This window comes from Schistocerca cancellata, chromosome 2 (genome assembly GCF_023864275.1).
Source record: "Schistocerca cancellata isolate TAMUIC-IGC-003103 chromosome 2, iqSchCanc2.1, whole genome shotgun sequence".
Classification (NCBI taxonomy): domain Eukaryota; kingdom Metazoa; phylum Arthropoda; class Insecta; order Orthoptera; family Acrididae; genus Schistocerca; species Schistocerca cancellata.
The window spans coordinates 1,135,056,706-1,135,082,385 of NC_064627.1; the positions used below are offsets into that span (position 1 = coordinate 1,135,056,706).

General features: G+C 43.5%; 1 long non-coding RNA gene across 1 annotated transcript in view; it reads left to right on the forward strand.

Moving 5' to 3' along the window:
- Nucleotides 1–476: 476 nt before the first annotated feature.
- The window catches only part of LOC126163170 (uncharacterized), a 32,816-nt gene continuing 7,612 nt past the window's right edge, over nucleotides 477–25,680 (forward strand). Inside the window, exon 1 of the long non-coding RNA XR_007535172.1 lies at nucleotides 477–575. This is a non-coding gene — a long non-coding RNA (uncharacterized LOC126163170). The remainder of the gene's footprint in view (nucleotides 576–25,680) is intronic.

Consider the following 25,680-nt stretch of genomic DNA (forward strand, 5'->3'; position numbering starts at 1 on the left):
CAGAGTGTAACATCGACCCTTTCAGTTTGCTATGTGTGCGCCGCGTGGGATTAGCCGAGCGGTCTATGGGCGCTGCAGTCATGGACTGTGCGGCTGGTCCCGGCGGAGGTTCGAGTGCTCCCTCGGGCATGGGTGTGTGTGTGTGTGCCTGTTTGTCCTTACGATAATTTAGGTTAAGTAGTGTGTAAGTTTAGGGACTGATGACCTTAGCAGTTGAGTCCCATAAGATTTCACACACATTTGAACATTCAGTTTGCTATGTCACCTCAAAAACTGACCCAATTGCCCTTCGCTGTTGTTGTATGACAGTTTGCTTGTGTCCGCAGCTGTAGCTGAGAACAGCTCGATGGCGCTACTGGGCGGCTCACCGGGACCGGACGTGGTGACGGAGGCGGCTGCGTGGCCCACCACGGCCGCCGCCGACGTCGGCGACGACACCGCGGACGTCGACGCCGCGGCGTCCAGCAGCGACAGCACGCCGCCCGCCGGCGTCGACGTGGACAACTCCAGCGACACCGCCGCGCCGCCCCCGCCTGCGCCCGCCTCCACTGCCCCCACGGCCTGCCACGTCATGGGTACGCCCTCGTCTCCACTCATAGTCGGTATCTGTGCCTTCCCCTTTTTTATGTGCTGCTTCGGAACCAGAACCAACGCTCTGTCAGGTCTGACACAGGTCGGAATTTGCATTTTCCGTTTCCATAGATTTCCGCTGTGATTACAGCCATTTAAAATACAGCGAGATGTTCAGTATCTCCAACAAATTCATTACCATTAAACAACATCCAAATAAAACGTGTATATTCAAACTTCACTTTCTGCAGTGGGACCGAGCGAGGGGGCGCAGTGGTTAGACACTGGACTCGTATTCGGGAGGACGACGGTTCAATCCCGCGTCCGGCCATCCTGATTTAGGTTTTCCATGATTTCCCTAAATCGCTCCAGGCAAATGCCGGGAAGGTTCCTTTGAAAGGGCACGGCCGACTTCCTTCCCCGTCCTTCCCTAATCCGATGAGACCGATGACCTCGCGGTATGATCTCCTTTCCCCAAAACAACCCAATCCAACCCCTCTGCAATGGGTGGAGAGTCCAGCTCCATCAGTGTCAACTAGGAAGATACTCGCTGTGCAAAGCACGAACTACGGTGTTGGAACCGCGACGAAATGGCGTCTGCGCATCGTCACGTGACGAAGTGGCTCCGAGAGCAACTGGGCTGAGCGGCTGCCGCCGGCCGTCCTACACTCCTGGAAATTGAAATAAGAACACCGTGAATTCATTGTCCCAGGAAGGGGAAACTTTATTGACACATTCCTGGGGTCAGGTACATCACATGATCACACTGACAGAACCACAGGCACATAGACACAGGCAACAGAGCATGCACAATGTCGGCACTCGTACAGTGTATATCCACCTTTCGCAGCAATGCAGGCTGCTATTCTCCCATGGAGACGATCGTAGAGATGCTGGATGTAGTCCTGTGGAACGGCTTGCCATGCCATTTCCACCTGGCGCCTCAGTTGGACCAGCGTTCGTGCTGGACGTGCAGACCGCGTGAGACGACGCTTCATCCAGTCCCAAACATGCTCAATGGGGGATAGATCCGGAGATCTTGCTGGCCAGGGTAGTTGACTTACACCTTCTAGAGCACGTTGGGTGGCACGGGATACATGCGGACGTGCATTGTCCTGTTGGAACAGCAAGTTCCCTTGCCGGTCTAGGAATGGTAGAACGATGGGTTCGATGACGGTTTGGATGTACCGTGCACTATTCAGTGTCCCCTCGACGATCACCAGTGGTGTACGGCCAGTGTAGGAGATCGCTCCCCACACCGTGATGCCGGGTGTTGGCCCTGTGTGCCTCGGTCGTATGCAGTCCTGATTGTGGCGCTCACCTGCACGGCGCCAAACACGCATACGACCATCATTGGCACCAAAGCAGAAGCGACTCTCATCGCTGAAGACGACACGTCTCCATTCGTCCCTCCATTCACGCCTGTCGCGACACCACTGGAGGCGGGCTGCACGATGTTGGGGCGTGAGCGGAAGACGGCCTAACGGTGTGCGGGACCGTAGCCCAGCTTCATGGAGACGGTTGCGAATGGTCCTCGCCGATACCCCAGGAGCAACAGTGTCCCTAATTTGCTGGGAAGTGGCGGTGCGGTCCCCTACGGCACTGCGTAGGATCCTACGGTCTTGGCGTGCATCCGTGCGTCGCTGCGGTCCGGTCCCAGGTCGACGGGCACGTGCACCTTCCGCCGACCACTGGCGACAACATCGATGTACTGTGGAGACCTCACGCCCCACGTGTTGATCAATTCGGCGGTACGTCCACCCGGCCTCCCGCATGCCCACTATACGCCCTCGCTCAAAGTCCGTCAACTGCACATACGGTTCACGTCCACGCTGTCGCGGCATGCTACCAGTGTTAAAGACTGCGATGGAGCTCCGTATGCCACGGCAAACTGGCTGACACTGACGGCGGCGGTGCACAAATGCTGCGCAGCTAGCGCCATTCGACGGCCAACACCGCGGTTCCTGGTGTGTCCGCTGTGCCGTGCGTGTGATCATTGCTTGTACAGCCCTCTCGCAGTGTCCGGAGCAAGTATGGTGGGTCTGACACACCGGTGTCAATGTGTTCTTTTTTCCATTTCCAGGAGTGTAGTACAGCGTCACTGGAGATGTGGCTCAGCGGACGCACACCATTGGCTCCACCAGAGCCCGTGCGACCGCTATCAGCATCAGATGGAAACTTACCATTCCATTAACAACCTTGATACGCTATGGATTGGTATCGAAACATCGTACCACATACAGCTTCTTGTAGACCATCAAACTTGCTGTACCAGGACACCGCACCCCCCTTATTTCAGTCTAGGCACGTAAACTCAGCCGTAAGTTGAAAACGATGTGAAACAAGACTCATCGGACCAACTGAAGTTCTTCTGTGCTCCAGCGTCTAGGATTTATGGCTTCAACACCACGTTTTTCTGTTGTGATCATTTGCGTCACTGACGTGTGGTTTTGGAATTTCAGCTTCAACTGCGATTTCCAGTTAAAGGAGCTCCCTTCGTGATAGTTGGTGCTGACAATGATTACAGGTGCGTCATTCTGTCCTGCAGTGACTTTTGCAGTTTTCGTCACAGTCCGCTTTAATGACTGTGTATCACGATAGCTCAACACGCAATTTCGTCCACATTGTGAATTAGCGGATGGTGTTTCTTCGCTTTCCCTGTTTGCTGTATAAACCTTCGTCTTGAAACGTAAAACGCTTCGGCTACCTTGATTATGAGAGCAGCTACCGTCCAACGACTAACAATTTTCCCACGTTAGAAATCAATTAACTCCGACACATTGCACTCACAACTACACAGGACACTGTTCTGACCACAATGGGCGTACTGATTACATTTAAAAAAAAATGTCGTGTGGCACAACGGTCTGGTGCAAGTCTTTCAATTGGACGCCGCTTGAGCGACTTCTGCATCCTTACAACCAACGACATCCGGTTCTCCCCGGGCGGATACCCATCCAGGAACTACACTCCTGGAAATGGAAATAAGAACACATTGACACCGGTGTGTCAGACCCACCATACTTGCTCCGGACACTGCGAGAGGGCTGTACAAGCAATGATCACACGCACGGCACAGTGGACACACCAGGAACCGCGGTATTGGCCGTCGAATGGCGCTAGCTGCGCAGCATTTGTGCACCGCCGCCGTCAGTGTCAGCCAGTTTGCCGTGGCATACGGAGCTCCATCGCAGTCTTTAACACTGGTAGCATGCCGCGACAGCGTGGACGTGAACCGTATGTGCAGTTGACGGACTTTGAGCGAGGGCGTATAGTGGGCATGCGGGAGGCCGGGTGGACGTACCGCCGAATTGCTCAACACGTGGGGCGTGAGGTCTCCACAGTACATCGATGTTGTCGCCAGTGGTCGGCGGAAGGTGCACGTGCCCGTCGACCTGGGACCGGATCGCAGCGACGCACGGATGCACGCCAAGACCGTAGGATCCTACGCAGTGCCGTAGGGGACCGCACCGCCACTTCCCAGCAAATTAGGGACACTGTTGCTCCTGGGGTATCGGCGAGGACCATTCGCAACCGTCTCCATGAAGCTGGGCTACGGTCCCGCACACCGTCAGGCCGTCTTCCGCTCACGCCCCAACATCGTGCAGCCCGCCTCCAGTGGTGTCGCGACAGGCGTGAATGGAGGGACGAATGGAGACGTGTCGTCTTCAGCGATGAGAGTCGCTTCTGCCTTGGTGCCAATGATGGTCGTATGCGTGTTGGCGCCGTGCAGGTGAGCGACACAATCAGGACTGCATACGACCGAGGCACACAGGGCCAACACCCGGCATCACGGTGTGGGGAGCGATCTCCTACACTGGCCGTACACCACTGGTGATCGTCGAGGGGACACTGAATAGTGCACGGTACATCCAAACCGTCATCGAACCCATCGTTCTACCATTCCTAGACCGGCAAGGGAACTTGCTGTTCCAACAGGACAATGCACGTCCGCATGTATCCCGTGCCACCCAACGTGGTCTAGAAGGTGTAAGTCAACTACCCTGGCCAGCAAGATCTCCGGATCTGTCCCCCATTGAGCATGTTTGGGACTGGATGAAGCGTCGTCTCACGCGGTCTGCACGTCCAGCACGAACGCTGGTCCAACTGAGGCGCCAGGTGGAAATAGCATGGCAAGCCGTTCCACAGGACTACATCCAGCATCTCTACGATCGTCTCCATGGGAGAATAGCAGCCTGCATTGCTGCGAAAGGTGGATATACACTGTACGAGTGCCGACATTGTGCATGCTCTGTTGCCTGTGTCTATGTGCCTGTGGTTCTGTCAGTGTGATCATGTCATGTATCTGACCCCAGGAATGTGTCAATAAAGTTTCCCCTTCCTGGGACAATGAATTCACGGTGTTCTTATTTCAATTTCCAGGAGTGTAGCTGGGTACAATGTGGATTAACTTCGGTAATCGAGCATAAACCGGTGTTACCAGTGTGGCAAGGACTTTGGCTGTTGAAGACACTGCCCAGGCGCCACCTGTTCTTAAATACAACTGTACAACCTACAGACTTGACTAGTATGTGCATTTACATCTACATCTCCATGGCTACTCTGCAAATCGACTTAAGAGCCAGGCAGGGGATTTATAGAACCACCCGCCAGGGTAGCCGAGAGCGCTAACGCGCTGCTTCCTGGACTCGGGTTGGCGCGCCGGCCCCGGATCGAAGCCGCCCGGCGGATTGACGGCGAGGGCCAGTATGCCGGCCAGCTTGGATGTGGTATTTAGGCGGTTTTCCACATCCTGCTAGGTGAATACTGAGCTGCTCCCCATGTTCCGCCTCATATCCGCGCCTCGCAGACATATGAAACACATTCGCACTTTTCCATGGCTTACACTCGATGCAGACAGCTGGGGTTTAGGGGTTTGGGGTGGTGGCAGGAAATGCATCCAACCACCCTCTGCAACTGACACTGCCAAATCAATAGTCACAAGGCCGACTTCGCATAGCAGCGGGAATAAGGCCTCAGGCAAATGATGAATGATGAGAGGATTTTCGAACCACCTTCAGAATAGTCAAGAATACATTTCTGATGTTCCTCTCTACACCTACATGATTATTCTGTGATTAATATGTAAGTTATGAAATACATTCGCAATTATACATTGCCTACATGATTTACTTGCAACATACGAAAGTTTATGCCAGAGCACGATTCGAACCCGGATCTTCCGCTTTACGTGAGCGGTCACCTTAACCGCTTTGGCTAGCCGTGCATGTCTTATAGCTATCTTCAGACTTCCATACGTCCTAGTGTCTACGTCCCACAGTGCTCGCATACAAATCGCGCAATTACCGCACAGGGAAAGACACTGTATTTGCTTGTCAGATTGCCTTGCTTTGGCATGAAATACAGTAGGACAGTGTCTGTATTTTTCAGTGTCCGTGTAGCTCGATGCAAAGTTTGTTCGGACGTGCATGCATGCATTAAGTGTTTGACCGGAGATTCGTGAAAACACTTTCAGACTATCTTTCTATCTTCCACTCCTGAATAGCACGTAGGAACAACTAAATCCTTATGTGCGGACTCTGATTTCTTTTATTTTATCACTATGGACGTTTATACCTATGTAGGTAAAAGTCAACAAAGTACTGTGACTTTGTGAAAAGATCTCGCTGTAATGAAATAAGCCTTTGATTTAATTATTCCGCTACGGTCGCAGCTTTGAATCCTGCCTCGGGCATGGATGTGTGTGATGTCCTTAGGTTAGTTAGGTTTAAGTAGTTCTAAGTTCTAGGGGACTGATGACCTCAGATGTTAAGTCCCATAGTGCTCAGAGCCATTTGAACCATTTGAATTTAATTATTGTCACACGCTTATCTTATTGGTGACACTCCCCCCTATTTAGTGCTAACTTAAAACGAGCTGTTCGATCTTTTTCAGTGTCCTCCTTCAGTTCTATCTGGAAAGGATCCCATATGGCACTTTAGAAAAAACTAGTAGACTTATTACACCTTCCAAGTCCTCTGCCAATAAAATGCAGTCTTTGTTTCGCCTTCCCCACATCATTTTCAGTGTACTGTGTTGTTCGCAATAATAATCTCTTGGTGTTTAATTGAATCGGCAACCTTTAAATTTGTGTGACTTGTACAGCCGAAATTCAACGGATTTTTTAGTACTCATTTGGAGTACTTTTTATTCGTCAGGGTCGTTTGCCACATTTCGCAAAATGCAGATATATTGTCTATATCATTTGCGATTCGTTATGATTTTCTGACGACTTTGGTAGCCGCTTGACAACAGCATTATCTGCAGACTATCGAAAGTCTAGTTTACACGTTGCGTTGCGGAACTGTTTCGAAACTGCAATGCAAGTCACTGCGTATGCACGGCCCGCAGGTGGCGAAACTATTCAGTTTCGGGGCATTACAGCTTTCACTACACGATACTACCGGTTTCGTGTGGTTTTAGGTTGCGTGAGCTTTTGACAAATGCATCATGGAGTGGGAAACAGGGGAAATTTCTGGTTTTGGGATAGCTACGTCATGCATTGGTGCTTGTGGGATGTTAGTGACAACTCCTCGTGATATGAGCATCGAAGGATTGACAGTATCGGAATCACTGACAAAAATGCCTTCTGTTAGAAATAATAATACATTTAAGATGATTGAAAATCTCTTTCAGCATTTGGAAACATCTGAAGATGTTCTTAGCTTAATACGAAGACAACCTTAAGAGACTGAATTCAATAAAGGCACAGCTACGAAAATTCGGAGAGAAATAATAATACATTTAAGATGATTGAAAATCTCTTTCAGCATTTGGAAACATCTGAAGATTTTCTTAGCTTAATACGAAGACAACCAGACTGACTTCAATAAAGGCACAGCTACGAAAATTCGGAACGTACCCGAAGAATACAATGTGGAGCTAGCGGTGGAAACAGAAAATTTAACACGTACGAAGCGAAAAGCTTTGTGTTCGAAAGTGGGAGAGCTAATTAGGCAAACTCTATTCTTGACAGAAATAAATGCCCACCACGAAGAAATCATTCGCATGGGACGGAAGTCAGAGATGTGACGCACGTGTGCAGACAAACAAATGATTACAATTTCAGAAAAATTGAATGATTTTTTCAAGAGAAAGAGCTTCACAAATTGAGCAAGTCAGTAAAGTGTTCATCCACTTCTGGCCTTCATGTAAACAGTTATTCAGCTTGGCATTGATTGACAGAGTTATTGGATGGTCTCCTGAGGGATATCATACCAGCTTCTGCCCAACTGGCGTGTTATATCGTCAGACTCCTGAGCTGGTTGGAGGACTCGGGCCATAATGCTCCAAACATTCTTGATTGGGGAGAGATCCGGCTACATTGCTGACTAAAGTATGGTCTGGTAAGCACAAAGACAAGCAGCAAAAAATCCTCTCCGCGTGCGAGCAGGCAATATCTTGCTGAAGTGTAAGCCCAGGGCGGCCTTCCATGAAAGGCAACAAAATGGGGCCCATAATATCGCAGACGTACTGCTGTAAGGGCGCTGTGGATGACAACCAAACGTGTCCAGCTATGAAATTAAATGGCACTCCAGACCATTACTCCTGCTTATTGGGCAGTATGTCGGGCGACAGTCAGGTTGGTATCCCACCACTGTGCAGGGCGTCTCCACATACATCTTCACTGGTATCAGGGTTCAGTTCGAAGCGAGATTCATCACTGAAGACAGTCTATTCCAGTCAATGAAATTCCAGGGCGAATGTGCCTTACACCACTGCAAACGGGCTGGTTGGTGTATGGAGGTCAATTGCAGTCAGCACTAGGGCAGCCGTGAGCTCAGCCCACTTTCTGTGAGCGGCCTATCAATGGGCCTCGTGGTCATGAAGCACAGGTTGAACGTCGGATCGGTGATAATGATGAATTCGGTGTTCTGAAAACTTGTTAGTCCACACGTCTGTCGTCTCTAGGTGGACCGCTTCCTTCTTGATGCAGTACCCAGACATATTTCACTCATCCATGTGAACATCATCGAATAGTGCCTTTGCTCCTATGCAAATGCCGATCCATTTTCCAATTACCCCAACTGGCTTCTTTGATCCCGAGTACACATCCTCTCTCAAATTCTGACAACTGCGTGTATTGTTCACACGCCTGTCTGAGAGACATAGCTATTGTCCAACTGAGTAAACAGAATGAAATTCTCAAAGACGTTATACTGAAGTTTCGACATGTCGCTTGTTTACTGCCATTGCTAGCTGCATGGTAAAACTTTGCTGCAGTGACACACATTCATCCATCGGCCCCACATTTTACATTTTGCAGAACCCCACCCATGAACCATAGACCTTGCCGTTAATGGGGAGGCTTGTGTGACTCAGCGATACAGATAGCCGTACTGTAGGTGAAACCACAACAGAGGGGTATCTGTTGAGAGGTCAGACAAACGTATGGTTCCTGAAGAGGGGCAGCAGCCTTTTCAGTAGTTGCAGGGGCAACAGTCTGGATGATTGACTGATCTGGCCTTGTAACACTAACCAAAACGACCTTGCTGTGCTGGTACTGCGAACGGCTGAAAGCAAGGGGAAACTAAGGCCGTAATTTTTCCCGAGGGCATGCAGCTTTACTGTATGATTAAATGATGATGGCGTCCTCTTGGGTAAAATATTCCGGAGGTAAAAAAGTCCCCCATTCGGATCTCCGGGTGGGGACTACTCAAGAGGACGTTGTTATCAGGAGAAAGAAAACTAGCATTCTCCAGATCGGAGCGTGAAATGTTAGATCCCTTAATCGGGCAGGTAGATTAGAAAATTTAAAAAGAGAAATGAACAGGTTAAAGTTAGATATAGTGGGAATTAGCGACGTTCGGTGGCAGGAGGAACAAGACTTCTGGTCAGGTGAATACAGGGTTATAAATACAAAATCAAATAGGGGTAATGCAGGAGCAGGTTTAATAATGAATAAAAGAGTAGGAGTTCGGGTAAGCTACTACAACATAGTGAACGCATTATTGTGGCCAAGATAGATACGAAGCCCATGCCTACGACAGCAGTACAAGTCTGTATGCCAACTAGCTCTGCAGATGACGAAGAAATTGAAGAAATGTTGTTGTTGTTGTTGTGGTCTTCAGTCCTGAGACTGGTTTGATGCAGCTCTCCATGCTACTCTATCCCATGCACGCTTCATCATCTCCCAGTACCTACCGCAACCTACATCCTTCTGAATCTGCTTAGTGTATTCATCTCTTGGTCTCCCTCTACGATTTTTACACACCACGTGGCCCTCCAATACTAAATTGGTGATCCCTTGATGCCTCAGAACATGTCCTACCAACCGATCCCTTCTTCTAGTCAAGTTGTGCCACAAACATCTCTTCTCCCCAATCCTATTCAATACTTCCTCATTAGTTATGTGAGCTACCCATCTAATCTTCAGCATTCTTCTGTAGCACTAAATTTCGAAAGCTTCTATTCTCTTCTTGTCCAAACTATGTATCGTCCATGTTTCACTTCCATAAATGGCTACACTCCATACAAATACTTTCAGAAACGACTTCCTGACACCTAAATCTATACTCGATGTTAACAAATTTCTCTTCTTCAGAAAAGCTTTCCTTGCAATTGCCAGTCTACATTTTATATCCTCTCTACTTCGACCATCATCAGTTATTTTGCTCCCCAAATAGCAAAACTCATTTACTACTTTAAGTGTCTCATTTCCTAATCTAATTCCCTCAGCATCACCCGACTTTATTCGACTACATTCCACTATCCTCGTTTTGATTTTGTTGATGTTCATCTTATATCCTCCTTTCAAGACACTGTCCATTCCGTTCAACTGCTCCTCCAAATCCTTTGCTGTCTCTGACAGAATTACAATGTCATCGGCGAACCTCAAAGTTTTTATTTCTTCTCCATGGATTTTAATACCTACTCCGAATTTTTCTTTTGTTTCCTTTACTGCTTGCTCAATACACAGATTGAATAACATCGGGGAGAGACTACAACCCTGTCTCACTCCCTTCCCAACCACTGCTTCTTTTTCATACCCATCGACCCTTATAACTGCCACCTGGTTTCTGTACAAATTGTAAATCGTCTTTCGCTCCCTGTATTTTACCCCTGCCACCTTCAGAATTTGAAAGAGAGTATTCCAGTCAACATTGTCAAAACCTTCTCTAAGTCTACAAATGCTAGAAACGTAGGTTTGCCCTTCCTTAATCGAGCTTCTAAGATAAGTCGTAGGGTCAGTATTACCTCACGTCTTCCAAAATTCCTACGGAATCCAAACTGATCTTCACCGAGGTCGGCTTCTACTAGCTTTTCCATTCGTCTGTAAAGAATTCGCGTTAGTATTTTGCAGCTGTGACTTATTAAACTGATAGTTCGATAATTTTCACATCTGTCAACACCTGCTTTCTTTGGGATTGGAATTATTATATTCTTCTTGAAGTCTGAGGGTATTTCGCCTGTTTCATACATCTTGCTCACCAGATGGTAGAGTTTTGTCAGGACTGGCTCTCCCAAGGCCGTCAGTAGTTCTAATGGAATGTTGTCTACTCTGGGGGCCTTGTTTCGACTCATAACTTTCAGTGCTCTGTCAAAATCTTCACGCAGTATCGTATTTCCCATTTCATATTCATCTACATCCTCTTCCATTTCCATAATATTGTCCTCAAGTACATCGCCCTTGTATAGACCCTCTACATACTCCTTCCACCTTTGTGCTTTCCCTTCTTTGCTTAGAACTGGGTTTCCATCTGAGCTCTTGATATTTATTCAAGTGGCTCTCTTTTCTCCAAAGGTCTCTTTAATTTTCCTGTAGGCAGTATCTATCATACCCCTAGTGATACTCGCTTCCATATCCTTACATTTGTCCTCTAGCCATCCCTGCTTAGCAAATTTGCACTTCCTGTCGATCTCATTTTTGAAACGTTTGTATTCCTTTTTGCCTACTTCATTTACTGCATTTTTTTTAATTTTCTCCTTTCATAAATTAAATTCAATATATCTTCTGTTACCCAAGGATTTCTATTAGCCCTCGTCTTTTTACCTACTTGATCCTCTGCTGCCTTCACTACTTCATCCCTCAGAGCTACCCATTCTTCTTCTACTGTGTTTCTTTCCCCCATTCCTGTCAATTGTTCCCTTACGCTCTCCCTGAAACTCAGTACAACCTCTGGTTTAGTCAGTTTATCCATTTCCTACAACAAACAGCACAGTGAACGCATTATTGTGGCAAAGATGGATACGAAGCCCACGCCTACTACAGTAGTACAACTTTATATGCCAACTAGCTCTGCAGATGACGAAGAAATTGAAGAAATGCATGATGAAATAAAATAAATTATTCAGATAGTGAAGGGTGACGAAAATTTAATAGTCATGTGTAACTGGAATTCGGTAGTAGGAAAAGGGAGAGAAGGAAATACAGTGGGTGAATATGGATTGGGGCTAAGAAATGAAAGAGGAAGCCTCCTGGTAGAATTTTGCACAGAGCGTAAGTTAATCATAGCTAACACTTGGTTCAAGAATCATAAAAGAAGTTTGTATACATGGAAGAATCCTGGAGATACTAAAAGGTATCAGATAGATTATATAATGGTAAGACAGAGATTTAGGAACCAGGTTTTAAATTGTAAGACATTTCCAGGGGCAGATGTGGACTCTGACCACAATCTATTGGTTATGAACTGTAGATTAAAACTGAAGAAACTGCAAAAAGGTGTGACTTTAAGGAGATGGGACCTGGATAAACTGACTAAACCAGAGGTTGTACAGTGTTTCAGGGAGAGCATAAGGGAACAATTGACAGAAATGGTGGAAAGAAATACAGTAGAAAAAGAATAGGTAGCCTTGAGGCATGAAATAAATAAGGCAGCAGAGGATCGAGTAGGTAAAAAGACGAGGGCTAGTAGAAATCCTTGGGTGACAGAAGACATACTGAATTTAATTGATGAAAGGAGAAAATATAAAAACGCAGTAAATGAAACAGGCAAAAAAGAATACAAACGTCTCAAAAATTAGATCGACAGGAAGTGCAAAATGGCTAAGCAGGGATGGCTAGAGGATAAATGTAAGGATGTAGAGGCTTATGTCACTACGGGTAAGATAGATACTGCCTACAGGAAAATTAAAGAGACCTTTGGAGAAAAGAGAGCCACTTGAATAAATATCAAGAGCTCAGATGGAAACCCAGTTCTAAGCAAAGAAGGGAAAGCACAAAGGTGGAAGGAGTATATGGAGGGACTATGCAAGGGCGATGTACTTGAGGGCAACGTTATAGAAAGGGAAGAGGATGTAGATGAAGATGAAATGGGAGATACGATACTGCGTGAAGAGTTTGATAGAGCACTGAAAGACCTAAGTCGAAACAAGGCCCCGGGAGTAGACAACATTCCATTAGAACTACTGACAGCCTTGGGAGAGCCAGTCCTGACAAAACTCTACCATCTGGTGTGCAAGATGTATGAGACAGGCGAAATATCCTCAGACTTCAAGAAGAATATAATAATTCCAATCCCAACGAAAGCAGGCGTTGACAGATGTGAAAATTACCGAACCATCAGTTTAATAAGTCACGGCTGCAAAATACTAACGCGAATTCTTTACAAACGAATGGAAAAACTGGTAGAAGCCGACCTCGGGGTAGATCAGTTTGGCTTCCGCAGAAATATAGCAATCCGTAAGGCAATACTGACCCTGGGACTTATCTTAGAAGCTAGAGTAAGAAAAGGCAAACCTACGTTTCTAGCTTTTGTAGACTTGGAGAAAGCTTTTGACAATGTTGACTGGAATACTCTCTTTCAAATTCTCAAGGAGGCAGGGGTAAAATACAAGGAGCGAAAGACAATTTACAATTTGTACAGAAACCAGATGGCAGTTATAAGAGTCGAGGGACATGAAAGGGAAGCTGGGATTGGGAAGGGAGTGAGACAGGGTTGTAGCCTCTCCCTGATGTTATTCAATCTGTATATTAAGCAAGCAGTAAAGGAAACAAAAGAAAAATATGGAGTAGGTATTAAAGTCGATGACATTGTGATTCTGTCAGAGACAGCAAAGGACTTGGAAGAGCAGTTGAACGGCATGGACAGTGACTTGAAGGGAGGATAAGTAGTAAAGGAGTTTTGCTATTTGGGGAGCAAAATAATTGATGATGGTCGAAGTAGAGAGGATATAAAATGTAGACTGGCAATGGCAAGGAAAGCGTTTCTGAAGAAGAGAAATTTGTTAACATCGAGTATAGATTTAAGTCTCAGGAAGTCCTTTCTGAAAGTATTTGTATGGAGTGTACCCATGTATGGAAGTGAAACATGGACGAGAAATAGTTTGGACAAGAAGAGAATAGAAGCTTTCAAAATGTGGTGCTACAGAAGAATGCTGAATATTAGATAGGTAGATCAGATAACTAATGAGGAAGTATTGAATAGAATTGGGGGGAAAAGTAGTTTGTGACACAATTTGACTAGAAGAAGGGATCGGTTGGTAGGACATGTCCTGAGGCATCAAGGGATCACCAATTTAGTATTGGAGGGCAGCGTGGAGGATAAAAATCGTAGAGGGAGACCAAGAGGTGAATACACTAAGCAGATTCAGAAGGATGTAGGCTGCAGTACGTACTGGGAGATGAAGAAGCTTGCACAGGATAATATAGTATGGAGAGCTGTATCAAACCAGTCTAAGGACTGAAGACCACAACAACAACAACAACCTGTCTGAATATCAGTTTGTGGCCAATCTTCAAAACTCCTTCGTAGGGCGTCGTTTCTTTTTCTTCCTTTTTTTCCAGAGTGTATCTGAGACTGGGTGATCTCCGTGCGCGGGTGTTTTAAGAAAGCTCATAGTCTGGGATGACTGAACAAATTCGACCCTTCTAAATGCAAATCAGTATCAGCGGGCGTATGATGAACTGTATGCACCGTAGAGGTAACATTCTTCAGGCTAACAATACATCAAAGGCAGACAACCATCTTTCTCCACCTCTATAGTGAACCAAATGTTGCTACGAATGGAGTTCAGATGATGTAAAAGCTCCATTAATGTATCTTCTCCATGAGTCCACGCTACGAAAGTATCTTCCACATACCTCCAAAATACAGTTGGTTGAAGGCAGCTGATTCCAGTGTGTGGGGCGACGGGTGGAATTATTGTAATTTAAAATAATGTTTTGTTTGTTTTTCCCGGCCGATTAGCAACATATGTGGGGCGGTGGGTGGATGTAAATTGAGAATAATAATGTAGAGTGTAATGTAGAAAGGATGCATTTCCCAGCCGATTCACGATATGTGGGGCGGCAGTGGAATTATATATGTTGTTATTTAAATGTTCCTATCATTTATGCAGTCTTTTGCCGTTCTCAACATTGGCTCACCAACTACAATATTGGCAACCAGAAAGTGATTAGCAAAACGTGAAGCCTGTAATTAGAATTCCTAGTGCCCACTTCATCTGAGAAATACACTTATAGCTACAGCTTATAGCTCTGAGAAATTAGGAGATTGTCTGGGATTCATAATCAAAAACGATTCTCTAAAAATGTTCACTATATTCTGAAAGTCACAGACCAAAAAGAATCCACACAATTCAAGTAACAGAGCAGTTCAGAGTCTAATGCGCTGATGCAACTATAACGGTTCAAATTAAAGTGTTTAAGTGAATGCTCGCCATAATTTGATGATAATGTTCATCAAACGCCACGCTAAATAATGGTAGAATGTCTGTCCCGCGACGGCACGTCAAAATACGACATACGCAACTGAAGATAGATCATTAAAATCATCCCAGAATTAACACTTCACTCGAAAACGATTTCATGGTTGCGCGTATCCCGAGTAACTTATTACGGCATCCGAGGCTGTTTATAGCAATGATACCGACGCGACGCGACTCCTGGCACAGGTGGTGTGCTAATCAGCGTCTGGAGAGAACTGGGGCCTTCTTCTCTCGCGCTGCGTTCTTACATATAAAACCAGGGTGTGGACGGCTAAGGGAACGCCTGATCAATTCCGCTCTCCCGACTAGCCGCTGGGCTAGTAATGCACCACTTTAAGTTATTGAATAAATCATTGCTTCCTTTGCTGATGGCCGATGAAGCTCTCAATTTAAATGTGCAATCAGCACACAGGTAAGTAATCATAATAAAAGTGTGACGTGGCTAAGTCAAATATTTTGGGCGAGAGAATTAATGCAATTACACTACACGCAGTACACGAGCTCTAAACTTGCTCTTTGGAGATACGCTATCGCTATAGTCTTATAGTTATTCAGTTGAAACTTCTCACATCTTTATGATTGTAGCGGATCTCCCTTCTACTTAAATTTAAACATCCTAGCCTTATTTATTCGCCTACTTAATCTATTTTGCTTCCTTAATTTCTACGACAAAAACCAGAAAATCATGAATTTCAACTAAAATTTTAATTTGTGAGATCCAGAATACTGTTTCTACTAAATTATTATGCAAAAGGAATCTAAATATAAATTTTTAAGCTTCTAGCTCTTTTCTGTTGCGCCAATGATTTTTACAGAAAAACGTCCAAATTTCGAAAATGGTTAAAGTTATTGAACTGACATTCAACACATATTGATTTAGTATTACTCCTGACATGCTAGAAACGTGTAGGGTATTGCGCAACATTTATGACGTCAGAGCTACTTACAGCGGACTAGGCTGGCACACAATGGAAAGACTGATGTGAATTTTATACGGCGTGAGTAGGCTGCTTCCCTACAAGTGCTGCCTTCTCGAAATTATCATTAAAAAGTTTGGCCACCAAAATGGCTGCCCATTACGACACCGTCATTCTGTTCAAAATTTCTTGCTTGAATATAAAATACTAGTTGGTTCAGGAAAGAGCGTGCTGAAGCAAATTAAAATTGCTTGATAGTTGACATCTGTCACTTGCTGCTACAGTGTTGCCACATCGGATGCCGGCTACCTCTCAGTTATAGGTGACACACAAACATGGCGGGTCACTTCACAAATGCTGTTAATGTGTAACGCAGGCCAGTGTTGGAAGCTGCGGCCGTGAGTTATAACGCATATGCGAGAGCTCCATCGACAGCTGATTTTAAGTGACCAGTTGCCGAACTGTGGTGACACGTTTTATAGCCCTGAATTTTTAAACTCATGTCCTAATCTAACCACAACCTTGTGATGTGCACTGTATCCGAGAAAACGGCTGTCAACAATCTACAACAGACCTAAAATCACTATCATTTTGGTTACAGCCATTACAGCTAACATCTACGAGCAAACTCAAGACAGAAGAAGTACAATTTCAGTGCTAAGGAACAAACTGTAATTTCCCGCTATCTTTCATTGGTTACCTGAAAATATCCTCACAATGGCTACACAAACTGCCGCTTTACCACTGGTTGAGCAGTTCTGGCTTTTACTTGGTTGAAGGTTATAGATGATTGCGGCAGATTTCTAATGGAAAAAGAATGATAGGAAGAAAAGTAATGGCAAATAGAAATTTAATGCAGTAATGAAAATGATGTGGTAAGGTATTACAAGTCTTAAAAAATTACATTTTAAATTAATTAATCCAATAAAAATAGTAATGAAAGTCTTTTGATTAGGTTTAGAAATTTAAATAAATATTTTGTTGAGTTTCGCGAGTTTTAGACCTGAACCCCTCTGCATCGCAGGTTAATGTGCTAATCACTGTGCTACTTTTTTCCAAAATCTTTTATTGTATTAAAATACAATGACTACAGTGTTATACATAAGTTGATACAAACTCAATCACTATCAAACCATTCTGCAAATGTGGAAAATGAGTATCAGTCTCCGCACAGCTTGTTCATCAAAATATATGATTTTTGTCTCTTTATTCCGTTTTTTTCCTGGAGTACAGAAACCCTCAGCACTACAACCAATAACTTTTTCTCCCTCTTTCTTTACTCTTATTATCCAAAGCAAAACGCCAGTAGACCCTGCACTATTTCTAGGATACTTGTTAATGGAAATTTTATCCTCTCTTTTGCCTCTTCTGACATAAAGTTAATTCCATTGTTTATAATCTCTCGTGCCTCTCTATGCAGAACTCCTCCTATGTCTACAGTGCTCGGAGACTGTGATGCCATTTTCCGTATAAAGCGTAGTTTACATGACGACACTAGATTGCAGGCAACTGCCCTACCGGCCACTGCGCATGCGAACCGCGCGTTTGCGCAACACATCGGTGGAACTAAACACTTTCGGTGTGTTCCAACTTTGGCGACACTAGTTGCATGAGTTTTGAGGTTATGTGTGTCCGCAGAGTGTAGACAAACTGAAAAATGAAGTTGGGAACGGAGAATAATGTTCGCTTTTTGGAGATCTATGCTTTGCACATGTGTTTGTGGGATTTCAGTGACGCTGATTACAAAAATAAGAAACATATTGCTGCTCCTGAGACCATCACGTGCGATCATAATATAGATAGTTTAACAATATCTGAGCTGCTGGGCAAAATTTATTGAATTGGGAGCACATATACAACTGAATTAAGAAAAATAGAAGTAAATGTAATTCTAACTGCGGAAATGCTCTCGTCTACAAGACTAAAATCCCATCATTCAAGTTGGCCGACTCTTGTTCTTTTCTTTTTTACGGATTATTTTTGACAAGAGGGAAGGCTACGTAATTCAAGAAACTGCATTCTTTATTCAATATTTATCAATTTAAACTTCGGTGCAGTGCTCCGCATTCATATATGTTAGAATTGTGAAATACTGCCACTGTTCAGATCTATCTTCAAGGGAGTAGTTTACTAACCATTCTCTTCTTAATGCGGACTGCTTCGAATAATAAATGCTATCAATGTCAATAATTATTACTGTTCATGTTAATAAGTATTGGTGTTAATGAAAAAGAGTCATCACCAACTAAAACCGCATCTTATAGCATGGCGAGTGTTTTCGATTGTAATCCACGCAATGTGATATGTAATTTCAGTTCTGGCTGCAGCCCTTCATGCATTACAGTATCTTTATTCCTTATCGCATAAATAACTCTATATGAAAGAAACGTGAACAGTTCTGGTGGCATTATAAGATAATTAAAAGAACTTCTTGTTATAAATCATTTCAGCAAGGATGCAGAGCAACCGAGCTGACGTCTTTTCCTCATCCAGTCACGAATCGAAACACGTTCCTTATTTTTTTTCTTATGCAGCGATTCCACACAACAAGCTTTAACTCCATCACAACTCGTGCGACGTGCAGCTGCCAAAACTTTCATTTCAGACATGACTCATGAACCCACGAAACGAAGAATCTGAAGTGTTTACTGGTTTCGCCATGTCTACAGTCAAACTTGAAACCATTTGCGTGCAACCCATTCCACGCAATGTCGTCGTGTAAACTAGACTTAACACTACGAACACTCAAGTGCACTGGACGGTAGGCGGCAGTGGACTAAGCCAGCCTCCCATTCCAGACAGACGAATGAACTCGCCCAGCCCTTTGAACGAAAATGTGTCACTATGCATCGGCCGTCACACCCTGCACAGACTCTACAAAAAGGTCTGTTTGAAGATCTTGTATGGAAAGCTAGTAGATCTCTGAGCCATTTCCAGTTTGGTTCACTGCCAGCACATGTAAATCTACGTACTACTGTGTCCACACCAGTTTGTTTGGCTAATTCCGATTTCATTCAACGTTTCATTTGTGCTGACTATATTTTATACCATGCTGTACGTATTTCAGATGAAAGTACACCCATGTTTATACTTTTCCATACAGCCATCCTGTTAGATATTTGAGCATTTCCTTTTTGTTTCGTTTCTCCATTTATAGTTTCTCCATTTATAGTCTTTCTGTGAAGTATAATGTCTCTGGTCGTTATCAGTTGCGAATCGGTAAAATCATTGTTGAGGTAACTTATTTCCACAAAATATGTCGTTACATGTTGGAGCCGTTGGTTTATTTTTTACACGTCTATCGGTTCTCGGAGACATTCGGGTCTGAGAATTTCAAATAATTTAGATGTAACACTGTCTGCATTTTCTTTTGAAAAACCAGCGGTCCTTTTTATAAAAAGTGCAGGAGCCTTGTTTCTTATGTCATGTAATCTTAAACCTCCGTTTTTTGGTATCTAAAGTGGCTGTTCTCTGAATACTTCCCCTTTCCGCAGGCAGTTGGTGACGGTTCACATAATATTCTTATCATTTTGAATAACGAAAACAGCTGCGCCATTTAGTAAGTTTCCGAGAGAATTCAGTTGTTGGTTAATTTTATTCTCTGAATTTGGTTTATATTATTTGACTCCTTGAATTTTCCCTGAGGTATTTCTCCAGTTAATAACTGTTATTTCCATTGGAAAAGTGGCCGGAGTTGTTCCAAGTGCTTTACACTGACTTTCTACCTTTGCTATTCTACGTTAATTTGGTGGGAGCCTCGCAGATTTAAAGTTTGCTTTTATTTTCAATGGTGTTTGCTCCTGACGTAAGACAGTAGATTTTTATAGTTAGCAAATAGCACCATAATTTCTCAGTACGACACCTACATTAGACCTGCACGAACATTACGAAGGAATCTCTCTAAGTATAGGACAAATAAGAGCGTAGAGAGAGGGCTTCTTTGAGGAACTCCTCATCTTAATTCCATCTGCTTCGTTTTTTGACAGTTGACTGATATATTAGCACTGATTCCTGTTGCAACGTTCCTGAAAAGCCATTCTTCTCTTAGTTTCAATAGAAAACCTATAGTCCACCCAGTCAAAAGCCTTATGAAAATCAGTGAACAAAGGTGCACATTTTATATTAGTCCTGGATGATGGTGATGTGCATTCCTCCGACCGTAATGGGGATGAATGATGATAATGATGAAGACGACACAACACCCAGTCATCTCGAGGCAGGGAAAATCCCTGTTACAGTAACTATATATCTATATGCTGCTATGCGGTGGAATATGGTTCTGCCAAGTGCACATGACTGATGTTGACTTACAATCTTATTGGCCAAATGCGAAAGTCCATGCTTCTTTCAGACTACCTTGTAAGACATTTTCATGCAATAATGACATGCTTAGGTTCCGCTGATTCTTGAACCGTCAAGTCGGTTGTGTTGCAAGATTGAGGCAATCCCGCCGTGGTCAGTGAAATACACAGGAGTTGTTTAAACTTTAATCAAAGATCTTTCCAGACTTTGTGACATAGATTCTGTAGAGCGTATATTCTGCTACAATACTGCGGAATCACACACGTGAACTCAACAAATGTGGGATATTTGACTTCCGAGACATCCTTAAGTTTTAAGTCATTGCCTAGACGCTTTAATTAATTAGAGACTTTAAAATTCGGAATCAGATCTTTGTTGTTTAAAATACGCCTAAAATCACCTCCAATAAAAAGATCTTCCGGATTTCTTTGTTATAAATAAACAATTTCGTCTTTAAAAAAATCTTGCCCTGTACTTTTTATTTGAAGTTCTTGTAGGATCACACTGATTAATAATTACACCAGATACTAATCTTTCAGTTTCAGGAACAGGTATCCCTTCTCTGATTAAAATGACCGTTTCTATATTTGTTTCGAGTGAAACGCTAAGTATTTCAGCATCTGCTGCAATCTTAAAATCAAACATAACTGCTTCTTGCAACAAGGCTATATCTTAAGCTTACCCATTACGGATATTTTAGAACCCGTGACTTTTAACTGAATGTTAATACATAAAACTGCAAACAGTCAGTTTTGAATAATTATTTATTATTCCATGAACCGGTTTTCGAACCTTTTCCGGTTCACCTTCAGATGGTATCTGGAAGTTACATAATTATTTTTAGCATAATACTGGGTGCTGGCTCTCTGACAAGAAGATGGAACACGCTTTAATGTATCATCATGACTATTGTTTATCTGTCAATATGGATGCAAATTTAGTTTTTTACTTACTGCGACTGTATGGGCGACTTTTTTCGATAGCGTCCATGTGTCTGCTTTCATTTCCATGGCCAGTTAGTATACAACTTCACTCACTTTTATCCACGTGGCCATCAAAATGGAAGCAGACGGATGGACACTAACGAAACAAGCCACCCATACTGCCACAGTAAGTAAAATACTAAATTTGCATCCATACCGACAGATAAACAATAGTCATGCCGATACATTAAAGCGTGTTCCATCTTCTTGTCACAGAGCCAGCACCTAGCACTATGCTATAATCCGTTCATCATAAGAATAAACCTTGTATAAGCAAACACAAACGCGATGATTGGTCAGGAGCCGTAGCTCACATACACTGGTGTTGTTACGCTCTTGAAAGTAGGTCCTACTTATGTATTAGATGTATTATTACTCCCCCCCCCCCCCCCCCCATGAACCATGGACCCTGCCGTTGGTGGGGAGGCTTGTGTGCCTCAGCGATACAGATAGCCGTATCGTAGGTGCAACCACAGCGGAGGGGTATCTGTTGAGAGGCCAGACAAATGTGTGGTCCCTGAAGAGGGGCAGCAGCCTTTTCAGCAGCTGCCGGGGCAACAGTCTGGATGATTGACTGATCTGGCCTTGTAACACTAACCAAAACGGCCTTGCTGTGCTGGTACTGCGAACGGCTGAAAGCAAGGGGAAGCTACACCTGTAATTTTTCCCGAGGGCATGCAGCTTTAATACACTAAGCAGATTCAGAAGGACGTAGGTTGGAGTAGGTACTGGGAGATGAAGAATCTTGCACAGGATAGAGTAGCATGGAGAGCTGCATCAAACCAGGCTCAGGACTGAAGACCACAACAACAACACATTATTACTAAGTTACGTTAAATGAAACTTTAAGACATTCAAATGTATTAACAGCCATCAACATTTTTCTTAATCAAGTTTTAGCTACATAGTTTTTATTTCAAAAATCGTGTACAGTCATAACCTCTGCAGCGTTGTCGCGCTGTTAATGCACAGTATGAAAATGGCTGAGGCTGCTTTCTGTTGTGTAGTGAAACACGTGCGTGGCACACGATTAAAAAGTGCCGAGAAATAGGTTGTTCTTAATGTTTTTCATAAATTTATGGAGATAATCGACTTTGAACTTTTCTCAGCGTTGTATATAATACAGTTGATACACAAACCCACAGTAGCGCAGTCGGTAGCGTAATGGAATGTGCTCTAAATGCAGTTATTCGTACGTCGGTTCAGATTTCCACAGAATCCTTTTTCTCCTCGTTCAATTTGAAATACCTACATCTCGTAATTATAAAGCTCTTCATCATTTTTTATGAATAATGCACGTCGTCTTGTTTCAAATTACATATTGGACGCAAAATTCCTGTTTCCATTTCAAATACAAATTCTTAACTATCGATGTTATTATGAAAGACTGTTCATAAAAGTTGTTTAAATTAAGAAAACATAACAATTTAATTTTTAAGGCAAAAATGAAACAACAAATCCCCTTTATTTAGACTATGTCCATCGTTTTATACCATAGAGGTAGATCAGTACCACAGAAACATGAAAAACATCCATTTTCACAGCATCGAGCGCATCATACAAATGCTGCATTTTTACATTTGATTCTGTACCATTACAATATGAACCCAACAGAACTGATGTGGAACCGATCTGCGGGATTTGGCCCGAGAAGTAGCAAGACTTAAGCTGTCAGACGTACTGAAACTAACGCACACGTCTTTTTCACACGTCACTCCCAAACTCTGGCGGGATATAGAGCGGCTCGTCATGAAAGAAGAGAAAATGCTGCGCCCGGTTGGCTCCGTGGATTCTGTTGTTAATAGGCTCGTTATCAGCGTGGCAGGTGACACTTCCAGAACTCAAACTGAAACGTCCCCTTTGAACAGTTATACATGACTGTCCTTAAACTGACACACAATATTTTTAGCGCAACGCAATCTAACTTTCAAAAATCCCTACAAAAGAATGGCCCTGACTAACATTAACCTATACCTCACCAAAAATCTTCGTTACTCGAACTACTGCAATACAGCGAGCGCCACTACTGCCAGCTAAATAAAAGATTCAAACTACTGAAGGCACTAACTACTGATAGGCATAGTTAGCAAATGAAAGATTATGATAGAGAACAAACAATGTATTTACCTTAATAGTGTTGAAAAATCATAATATACATAGCAGTTCATGACATCCAGTCTTACAAATTTCAAAACTCCGCCATTTCTCTCCCCACATCCACCACTGCTGGCGGCTCACCTCCAACTGCGCAACGCTACGCGCTGTCCACATCCAGCTGCCCAACACTACAATGGCAGGCAACAATGCAAACTAGCCACGGACTGCACACAGCACAGCCAGTGATTTTCACACAGAGCGCTACGTAACGTTGCCAATAAGAAAACATAAACAGCCTACTTACAAAACGTATTTCTCGGATTCGGATAAGGAAGCAGCTAAGAGATTACCAGACGATTGAATGTAAGTAATACCTTCAGTGGCTTCAATATTTAACTATACGGTGAAATCCTTCAATACTCTCTTACGTTACACACAGCTTATGCAGAAAAATTACCCTGTGGTTAAGTCAGGAATTTTCATCATTCTTGTTTTTAATTACAATAGTATGTTAGCTAAAAACGACAACGTGTTGCGGTTTTCGTCTAGTCGTCTAAGGGGCGTATTGTAGGAGATTTGCAGTGTACTATTTCATTCTGCTTAGAAATTAAATGGTATTCGAAGCTGTATTGCTCCAACGCTCGTCTCTTTTTACGTGTGAACTGCAGCTGGCCACGTCACTGCTGGCTAGCTGTACCAGCTGACTGGCCAGTGCTGTCCAAGTTGAATGCGCCGATGAAACTGTTGTCCCGTATTATCGCTAAGTCAATGTGCGCGTAATGCACAGCACAAAACATACCCTTATTGTCGTACTTGACGGTACTTGAGACAGCTTGGCTGCAGTCCCACGTGAAACGAAAAGCCAATGTGGTTCCAGCAGACGCGGAAGAAGACATAGTGCAATGTTTACCTCATGTTTATTCTTATGATGTAACTTCCAGAAACCATCTGGAGATGAACCCGGTTCATGGTATAATAAATAATTATTGAAAAAAGTGGTTGCAGTTTTATGTATTTACGAGGCTATATCTGTCACTGAGTAATATAAATATTCTTTTAGAGCAGCAACTGTTAGTTCTTCTGTTATGAGGTTAAAATTTACTGTTGTAATCGTATAGTCTTTCGCCATTTTAATTTCGTCTTAAAAGAGAAAAATATAAAAGTCAACAAGAATATAAATAACTACTCCAATAATAAAGAAGTATATGAATACATGAACAAATAAATGGAAGTTAATAAATCATAAATCCCTCTGTCATTGTAGTTTACAATAATATATTCTCGAATAAACATCACTTCAGTTTTAAATTACTTTCGATGTCTCTTTTCGATGTTGATTTCATCAGAACTGAGGGGTTATGTGTCACTATTTTTTTTTAATTCCTCTCTTGAGATGTTATCTTAACTATCTCAATGTAAATTTTTAGGCTTCTTGTTCTCCTTCTCACGTTTTTGTTTCTCTTGATTACCAGAATTATTTGGGTTTGGTTGTGATTTGATCTTGCGTCGATCGACGTCTTGAGTCACCGTGTTTGCCTTCGAAGTGTCCTCGTCTGGCACTGTTTCCATAGTGATCGCAACAGTTTCGTGTTTCTTTGTTCTGCTTGGCTGTTTATATTCTTTTGTAGTTTCCACTGGACTGTCTGGGACTGATTGTGTATTTCAACAACAAACCGAGGCTGTTTCTGCTGTATCATTTCTAGTTCTTCTGAGAACGACGTCCTTGTCACAGTTTCACGCATTATTCTGTACCGACCTGGTTGCCTCTGCTGATCTCGTAAGTTTCACTCATGTGCTCTCTGTTTCCTCAGATTGTTCAGCATTCAGCGTTTCTGTTTACAGGCGGAGTGTGATCTGCGGAAGGAGTCGTCATCTGAACAGTCGCCAGTTGTTTCTAGCGGCTTCTTTTTGTTTTATAGATGGCATTCACGGACAGGTGAGCCGTGAGTTGTCTCTGTTTCCAAGGGAGAAAAATCTTTGTCAGATTTGATGAGCATATCAGAAGTACGAGCTGCTATGACCCTAATAACCGAGGTATTTCGTTACTCAACAAAACATCACTGAGTGTAAGTTTTTTTGGCGCTGAGTTAAATTATTTTTCAGTATAAGAATACGGCGTAGACATTCTTGTCGGAAGTCGCCTGATTCATTGCAAATGT